Genomic DNA, 9,025 nt, shown 5'->3' with positions numbered 1-9,025 from the left:
AATATATAAGTATCATGAACTCTTTTACTTTTTACATTTTTACATCTTAGTTTTTGGCATCATGTAAATACACACATATGCTTTACATATTTTAGGAGTTTGCTGAAAACTCATAGCTAGCTAGCACTCTTGCTAAGTATGGTTAGGTAGACCTAAGAACAAGGTTAGTCCACATAATAAGAGGATAGAAGAAAGAGAAGAAATCAGAAACAATGAACCCACTAGGTCTAAAGCACCTAGAGTAATTGGCAAAATGCCTAAAGCATGCAGTGCTTTTAGGGTCTGTGGTAGTGCGCTGTTACCCTTATTTGAGAAATATATATATATATAAGTATAGGGGTTACCTATGTTTTGAAGAGGCTGCATATATAAATGTTTAAGATTCTTGCTGGACTTTTTTGAAGTGTGTGCTGAAAGTTAAAGTACAGAGAGTTTCTGTAGTTTTATGGGCCAAAGGGTGTTATATTAATAATGCTGGTTTAATTATTTGTCAATTACCTCAGAATGAGAGGCCCATGCCTCAAGATTTCCTTAATTTTTTGGAGCCACCCGGGGCGTTTTCTCAGGGCAGTTAGGTAGTTTCTGTACAGATGCAAAAAATGTAGGTGAACAATGGGCTGGAACCGTGCTTAACGTGAAATTATACTAAATTGTGATTGCATTACCTGTTAGGAAGTACACGATGTATTGTCAGTAAAACCTTAGGGAGCTTCGTTTAGGGCGCCATGATCTGTATAATAAGGTAGTCAAATATATAAAAAAAGAGATTTTGAAGCACACCATGTTGATCTTAATTCATTTAAGCTACTCTAGTGTGGAAAGACTAAACGATAGAAAATGCTTGTGATATTTAGCTAGTTTTCTACATTGGAAGCTAAGCGTTGTTTATAGCTGACTCCGCTACCCAGTGAAACATTGTAGCTGACTTTCTACATCGGAGGCTGAGCGTTATTTATAGCTGACTCCGCTACACAGTGAAACATTGTTGCATTAGCATGGAGATATGGCTGTAGCTTTTCGAGTAAGTGCAGCGTTTGATGAAAAAGGACACTTTCAGAAAAGGACAGAAGCTGAGCGCTCGTTAAAGAAATAACAGCTTCACATTCAAGCATTGTCTCATCATTTTAAGCTATAGCTTGTTAGATAAGTGAAACACTTTTGTGACATGCTAAATGGGGCTTACGGGCAGATTGTCGTACCTGATTAGTAACGTTGTGTTTCTTGCATGCAGCGCTTCCAAGGGTTCAGTTCTTCAATAGGTGGATGACCGTGTCTGAAGTTAAAAAGACATGTCGGTCAGAAATATGCACGGGCTGTTTAAGCAAGGCTTTATGTGCCGTCAGAGAGGGTGATTTGAAATTCGCCGGTGGTGCAGTTAAGAAAGACGAGATACTTGCAACAGCAGTAACAGGCTAGAGCTGGGGGAGCGGTTCTTACCTTCTTCTAAACGAGCTACTGCCACGACCGGGGGTTCTGTGGAAAAAGTTCCGCTGTGAGGCTGGAACAGGCATGTGTGGCGATTTAAATATAATATCGCAACTAGAGCCAGGTGGAGAATCATAAACACTAAGATAAGACTAATGCTGTGTTGTTTGGCGAAACATAGTGGTAGGACTAAAGGTCAGATAGTATGCTCACTGGCAGCCATCTTATAGTGGAGAGAGAATATGTACGACGACTGAACTTGGGAGAATTATACAGTAAGGTACCAAATTGTGGCGGATTATACCACGATTTACATAATGTTTGACACAGGGTATCATTTGTAAGACTTTGCAAGCATCTCATGTGGCGGAGCTAGATGGAAATAGCTGAGAGAACATATATGGATGGCAGGGGTGTTAGTTACAGATGTGGCCATATTTTTTATAGTGTGACTATCCACGAGATTTCTTCGTTGTGCCCAAAGCGAACTGTATCCAGATGATGTATCCAGAAGGTTTCGCGTTTTTTGCGATAAATCGATGGGTCTTTGCCAGGAGGGGCATGAACACGCTCTAAAATTTGCCATCGTAGGTCTTTTTCCTTGTGATCATACTGGACAAAGTGGGACACCATAGGGGCATTGATTTTTTGAGTTCTAATTGCAGATTTGTGTTCCGAGAGTCTGATGCGGAACTCTCGTGATGTTTCCCCTATATATCCTATGTCACACGGACATATAATAAGATATATGACATTTTTAGTTCTGCAATTTGTCATTTCCTTTAGATTTCCTTGTTTTTGTCCATAGGTCCATTTCTCGCCGGGAATTACTTGGTCACATGCGTGGCAGTTACCACATCTGTGATTGCCCTTTGGCAGAGGGTTTCCATCCATGGTCTGCTGTTTGTCTTTTATTTGGCCTTTCCACCTACTGTGTACCAGTTTGTCGCAGAGATTTTGATTTCTTCTAAATGCCAGGATAGGTTTACTTAATCTGCTTTCCTGATCATTTGTGTTCAGTATCTTCCAATTGTTGTAGATGACCTTCCTTATTTTGTTGTTAATAGTGGAATGATTCAGAACACAGACCAATTTCTGGTCTTGAGGTTTTGGAGTTGGGTTTAGTAGGGCATCTCTGTTATAATATTTTGCTCTTTTCATAGAGCTACGTACAAGACGTTTGGGGTATCCTCTTGCTAGTAGACGTTCCGTGAGTTGGTTGGCATGAATCATGAAATCTTTTATAGATGTGCAGTTTCTTTTTATTCGCAAGAACTCGCCAAACGGAATGGAATCTTTTTGGCAGTTAGGGTGATAGCTGCCATGTTCAAGGATGGTGTTTTTGGCAGTGGGTTTACGGTATAGATCGACTGTCAGTTTGCCATCTGTATGTCGCACCCAAATGTCCAGGAATTCCACTTGGTCTGGGGAAAAATTGTGGGTGAATTTCAGATTTTTATCGGCTAAGTTCAGCCATTCCATGAATTCCTTTAAAAGATCTTCTGTCCCCGACCAGATAAAAAACACATCATCTATAAATCTGTGCCATCTGCTGATGTTTTCAAAAAACGGCGCAATTTCATTGTAGATGTTTTTACGTTCAAATTCCCCCATGTAGATGTTCGCTATACTGGGGGCACAAGAGGCCCCCATACTAACACCTTTTATCTGATGGTATACCTCATCTCCGAATTCAAAAAAGTTATTTTGTAAGACCATTCTCAGGCATTGTAAAATAAAGGTGTCAGGTCTGGATCCTGGAGTTCTTGCTAAGAGTGCTGCAACAGATTCCATCGCTTTGTCTTGAGGAATGTTTGTATATAGTGATTCTATGTCACAAGTCACTAGTAATTGTGTAACATTATTGAATGGAGAGTTTTCAAGAACTTTAATCATATGCCCTGTATCCTTGATGTACGAAGCATACGTGGTGGTTAAGGGGCATAAGAAGGTGTCCAGATACTTTGAGAGTGGTTCCGTGCTTGAATTTATTGAGGCTACTATGGGTCTCAGGGGTGGATCCTGAATGTTCTTATGTGTCTTCGGGACACCATAGATAGCAGGGACCACTGGATAGGTGTTAATCAGGTAGTCCATTTCTTTTTGGCAAATGAACCCTTCTTCAAAAGCATTTGATACTAGCATTTTTATCTCTTCTGCTAGGTCAGTGAGGGATCGTCTACTAGCTCTTCTGTAGTGTTCTTCTACTCCTAGCATTTGGTTTATTCTGTCTGCATAGTGGCTTGTGTCCATGATCACAATCCCTCCTGCTTTGTCACTTGGTTTTATTGTGATTTCTTTATTCTTTTGGAGCGTTTGTAGAGCTGATCTTTCCTCTTTCTCCAAGTTTGAATGGGGCAGTGGAATAAATTTCAGAACTCTTTCCAGTTCATGCAGCACACTTTTTTCAAAAATTGCCACTTCCGGTCCTAGCATGTCCAGAGTGGGGGTGAAAGTTGAAGGGGGGTGGCAACCTGAGAGATTTTCCTCTTCTTCTCTTGTTGCTCTGTTTTCAAAAAACCTCTTTAATCTGATCTTCCTAAAGAAGGAGAAAATGTCTTGATGGATTTGAAATCTGTTCGCTCCAGTGCTAGGAACATATGACAAACCTTTGCTTAATATTTTCACTTCTTCTGATGACAGCTTGTGTGAAGAGAGATTAAATATTGGTATGGATGTGTTTCGGTTTTTTATTGTCTCCAATATTGTTGTCGTCTCGTTTGGACATATGGCTGAGGATGTGGAGGGTTCGGCTGTTGGTATTGGTTTGGTTGTTGGTACTGATTTTGATTCGCTGCCGGGTAGCGCGGTCTTCCTCGTCCTCTGCCTCTCACTAAAAAAGGTTGTCGCAAACCTCGGTTTGATCTTCCTGAGAAGTTTCCTCTTTGGTTGGGATTAGTGAAGCCATAGTCGTAATCTTCTTCTGTCATGAGTCCTTCTTGTTCTGAATCTGAGGAGTTGGTATTGGAAAAAGTTTGAAATCTAACTCTCATGTTGAATTTAGGGTTATGATAGGTTTGATCATATGATCTACTTCCTTCAGCTGTGTCATCTTGTTGTTGGCTATAAAAATCTTGTTTCAGGTACGGGTAGATTTTTTCCTGTGCAAACCATCGGACATCTTTTCTTAGTTTGTCCATCTTCTTCTTTGTGAGGTATGTATCAAATTCCTCTATTTCTTCGTTTATTTCTTGTAGGGTTTTCTTTGCTTCTTCAAGAGATGGGTTTGCTTTTAGTTTTTGCTCTAGTTCGTAGATTTCCTTCTCCAATGTCACCAACATATCTTTGACTGTATTTATAATGAGGAGCATCCAATCGCGTGAACAGCGATTCGCTATAAGGGACCAACGCTCTAAGAAACTACGAACTTCTACAAATAGTGCTGGTATATTTCTGACCCTAAGTCCTATGGGGATCGCACCTGCTTTTAAATACTCACCCATAAAGAACGCGTGTGATTCCATTCTTTTAGCTTTCTTTTTTAAGTTCACTAGTTTTAGCCAGTCAGTGTTGGTGCTGGGTGTGCTGATGGTATTAGTTTTGTTGCCACCCGTAATTTGGTCCATCATAGTAAGGAAGTCTTCATCGGAAAAACCAAATGTTTTTAGATTGTCCATGACTAATATAGGAAAAGTAGAAGATGTGGTGCCACCAATAGAGTTTAACAAGAGGGTTCAAAGTGAGAAGAATAAGATGGAGTAATGAAGTGTTAAAGGTGGACGTGGTCTATCTAAGGCAAGAAAAAGGTGTGCTATGAGCAAATACCAAGCGAATTAAATGAAAACTCTACAGTAAAAACTGTTGAGAAGTATGAAAAAAGAGAGTACTCCCAAATATTTTGAGGCCCAGAGGGGGGAGACAAACCATGCAACAAGGAGACAGAACCTCTTGGAGGGCCTATATTTCTTTCAACATTGAATATATCCTAAATGTTTAGTCAAAAGATGCCAAAAAAAGATCTTTGAAATGTTATTCAAACATGGAACATTTTTATTAGACTATTTTGTCATTTTTTTTATAATAAAATTTTTTTTTTTTTTTTAAAGACTCATATATAAAAAATACATTGCATTATCATTTCACAAATCAACATTTTACATACATTTGGTGATAGTCCTATCATACCAAAAATGCCCTCTAGTAACAATTGATCCTATTGATCAGAGACACAAAAACACACATTTGTCACACAATATCAAAATATAATAATGAACATACCTAACAAATACAGCTAAACAAAATTATACAAGACATTGACTAACATAAGTGGTAGCTCTAAGGTGTATTTGAGAGGGTACGTATAGGAACCTAGATGGAGTGGTTCTGTTGGTTATGATGTACTTGACCAAAGCGTATCCAAGACAGGGGTGTTGGGCCGACGTACGTTTCGGTGGAAAGCCACCTTCCTCAGGGCCAAAGACAAAAGACTAACAGGCAAGTGACACAAAATCTTTAAAATATGAGGGCAACATACAAAATTCTGAAAAAACAAAAAATAGGAAAAATATATAAGTATCATGAACTCTTTTACTTTTTACATTTTTACATCTTAGTTTTTGGCATCATGTAAATACACACATATGCTTTACATATTTTAGGAGTTTGCTGAAAACTCATAGCTAGCTAGCACTCTTGCTAAGTATGGTTAGGTAGACCTAAGAACAAGGTTAGTCCACATAATAAGAGGATAGAAGAAAGAGAAGAAATCAGAAACAATGAACCCACTAGGTCTAAAGCACCTAGAGTAATTGGCAAAATGCCTAAAGCATGCAGTGCTTTTAGGGTCTGTGGTAGTGCGCTGTTACCCTTATTTGAGAAATATATATATATATAAGTATAGGGGTTACCTATGTTTTGAAGAGGCTGCATATATAAATGTTTAAGATTCTTGCTGGACTTTTTTGAAGTGTGTGCTGAAAGTTAAAGTACAGAGAGTTTCTGTAGTTTTATGGGCCAAAGGGTGTTATATTAATAATGCTGGTTTAATTATTTGTCAATTACCTCAGAATGAGAGGCCCATGCCTCAAGATTTCCTTAATTTTTTGGAGCCACCCGGGGCGTTTTCTCAGGGCAGTTAGGTAGTTTCTGTACAGATGCAAAAAATGTAGGTGAACAATGGGCTGGAACCGTGCTTAACGTGAAATTATACTAAATTGTGATTGCATTACCTGTTAGGAAGTACACGATGTATTGTCAGTAAAACCTTAGGGAGCTTCGTTTAGGGCGCCATGATCTGTATAATAAGGTAGTCAAATATATAAAAAAAGAGATTTTGAAGCACACCATGTTGATCTTAATTCATTTAAGCTACTCTAGTGTGGAAAGACTAAACGATAGAAAATGCTTGTGATATTTAGCTAGTTTTCTACATTGGAAGCTAAGCGTTGTTTATAGCTGACTCCGCTACCCAGTGAAACATTGTAGCTGACTTTCTACATCGGAGGCTGAGCGTTATTTATAGCTGACTCCGCTACACAGTGAAACATTGTTGCATTAGCATGGAGATATGGCTGTAGCTTTTCGAGTAAGTGCAGCGTTTGATGACACTTTCAGAAAAGGACAGAAGCTGAGCGCTCGTTAAAGAAATAACAGCTTCACATTCAAGCATTGTCTCATCATTTTAAGCTATAGCTTGTTAGATAAGTGAAACACTTTTGTGACATGCTAAATGGGGCTTACGGGCAGATTGTCGTACCTGATTAGTAACGTTGTGTTTCTTGCATGCAGCGCTTCCAAGGGTTCAGTTCTTCAATAGGTGGATGACCGTGTCTGAAGTTAAAAAGACATGTCGGTCAGAAATATGCACGGGCTGTTTAAGCAAGGCTTTATGTGCCGTCAGAGAGGGTGATTTGAAATTCGCCGGTGGTGCAGTTAAGAAAGACGAGATACTTGCAACAGCAGTAACAGGCTAGAGCTGGGGGAGCGGTTCTTACCTTCTTCTAAACGAGCTACTGCCACGACCGGGGGTTCTGTGGAAAAAGTTCCGCTGTGAGGCTGGAACAGGCATGTGTGGCGATTTAAATATAATATCGCAACTAGAGCCAGGTGGAGAATCATAAACACTAAGATAAGACTAATGCTGTGTTGTTTGGCGAAACATAGTGGTAGGACTAAAGGTCAGATAGTATGCTCACTGGCAGCCATCTTATAGTGGAGAGAGAATATGTACGACGACTGAACTTGGGAGAATTATACAGTAAGGTACCAAATTGTGGCGGATTATACCACGATTTACATAATGTTTGACACAGGGTATCATTTGTAAGACTTTGCAAGCATCTCATGTGGCGGAGCTAGATGGAAATAGCTGAGAGAACATATATGGATGGCAGGGGTGTTAGTTACAGATGTGGCCATATTTTTTATAGTGTGACTATCCACGAGATTTCTTCGTTGTGCCCAAAGCGAACTGTATCCAGATGATGTATCCAGAAGGTTTCGCGTTTTTTGCGATAAATCGATGGGTCTTTGCCAGGAGGGGCATGAACACGCTCTAAAATTTGCCATCGTAGGTCTTTTTCCTTGTGATCATACTGGACAAAGTGGGACACCATAGGGGCATTGATTTTTTGAGTTCTAATTGCAGATTTGTGTTCCGAGAGTCTGATGCGGAACTCTCGTGATCAGAGCAAAATATTATAACAGAGATGCCCTACTAAACCCAACTCCAAAACCTCAAGACCAGAAATTGGTCTGTGTTCTGAATCATTCCACTATTAACAACAAAATAAGGAAGGTCATCTACAACAATTGGAAGATACTGAACACAAATGATCAGGAAAGCAGATTAAGTAAACCTATCCTGGCATTTAGAAGAAATCAAAATCTCTGCGACAAACTGGTACACAGTAGGTGGAAAGAAATGGACCTATGGACAAAAACAAGGAAATCTAAAGGAAATGACAAATTGCAGAACTAAAAATGTCATATATCTTATTATATGTCCGTGTGACATAGGATATATAGGGGAAACATCACGAGAGTTCCGCATCAGACTCTCGGAACACAAATCTGCAATTAGAACTCAAAAAATCAATGCCCCTATGGTGTCCCACTTTGTCCAGTATGATCACAAGGAAAAAGACCTACGATGGCAAATTTTAGAGCGTGTTCATGCCCCTCCTGGCAAAGACCCATCGATTTATCGCAAAAAACGCGAAACCTTCTGGATACATCATCTGGATACAGTTCGCTTTGGGCACAACGAAGAAATCTCGTGGATAGTCACACTATAAAAAATATGGCCACATCTGTAACTAACACCCCTGCCATCCATATATGTTCTCTCAGCTATTTCCATCTAGCTCCGCCACATGAGATGCTTGCAAAGTCTTACAAATGATACCCTGTGTCAAACATTATGTAAATCGTGGTATAATCCGCCACAATTTGGTACCTTACTGTATAATTCTCCCAAGTTCAGTCGTCGTACATATTCTCTCTCCACTATAAGATGGCTGCCAGTGAGCATACTATCTGACCTTTAGTCCTACCACTATGTTTCGCCAAACAACACAGCATTAGTCTTATCTTAGTGTTTATGATTCTCCACCTGGCTCTAGTTGCGATATTATATTTAAATCGCCACACATGCCTGTTC

General features: G+C 39.6%; 2 long non-coding RNA genes across 2 annotated transcripts; both read right to left on the bottom strand.

Annotated features, from left to right (window-relative positions):
* Positions 1–677: 677 nt before the first annotated feature.
* On the bottom strand, positions 678–1,501 carry LOC144819944 (uncharacterized). Its single transcript, XR_013607634.1, has 3 exons — positions 1,438–1,501; positions 1,200–1,273; positions 678–730 (listed from the first exon to the last, which is right to left on the bottom strand). It is a non-coding gene; the product is annotated as an uncharacterized LOC144819944 (long non-coding RNA).
* A 5,104-nt stretch (positions 1,502–6,605) lies between these two features.
* On the bottom strand, positions 6,606–7,422 carry LOC144819943 (uncharacterized). The gene is made up of 3 exons (XR_013607633.1): positions 7,359–7,422; positions 7,121–7,194; positions 6,606–6,658 (listed from the first exon to the last, which is right to left on the bottom strand). It is a non-coding gene; the product is annotated as an uncharacterized LOC144819943 (long non-coding RNA).
* Between the last annotated feature and the right edge of the window lie 1,603 nt (positions 7,423–9,025).

Source organism: Lissotriton helveticus, chromosome 2_1, assembly GCF_964261635.1.
Source record: "Lissotriton helveticus chromosome 2_1, aLisHel1.1, whole genome shotgun sequence".
NCBI classification, from domain to species: domain Eukaryota; kingdom Metazoa; phylum Chordata; class Amphibia; order Caudata; family Salamandridae; genus Lissotriton; species Lissotriton helveticus.
The sequence above is the reverse complement of the archived record's forward strand: the minus strand, read 5'-3'. Positions and strand labels throughout refer to the sequence as shown.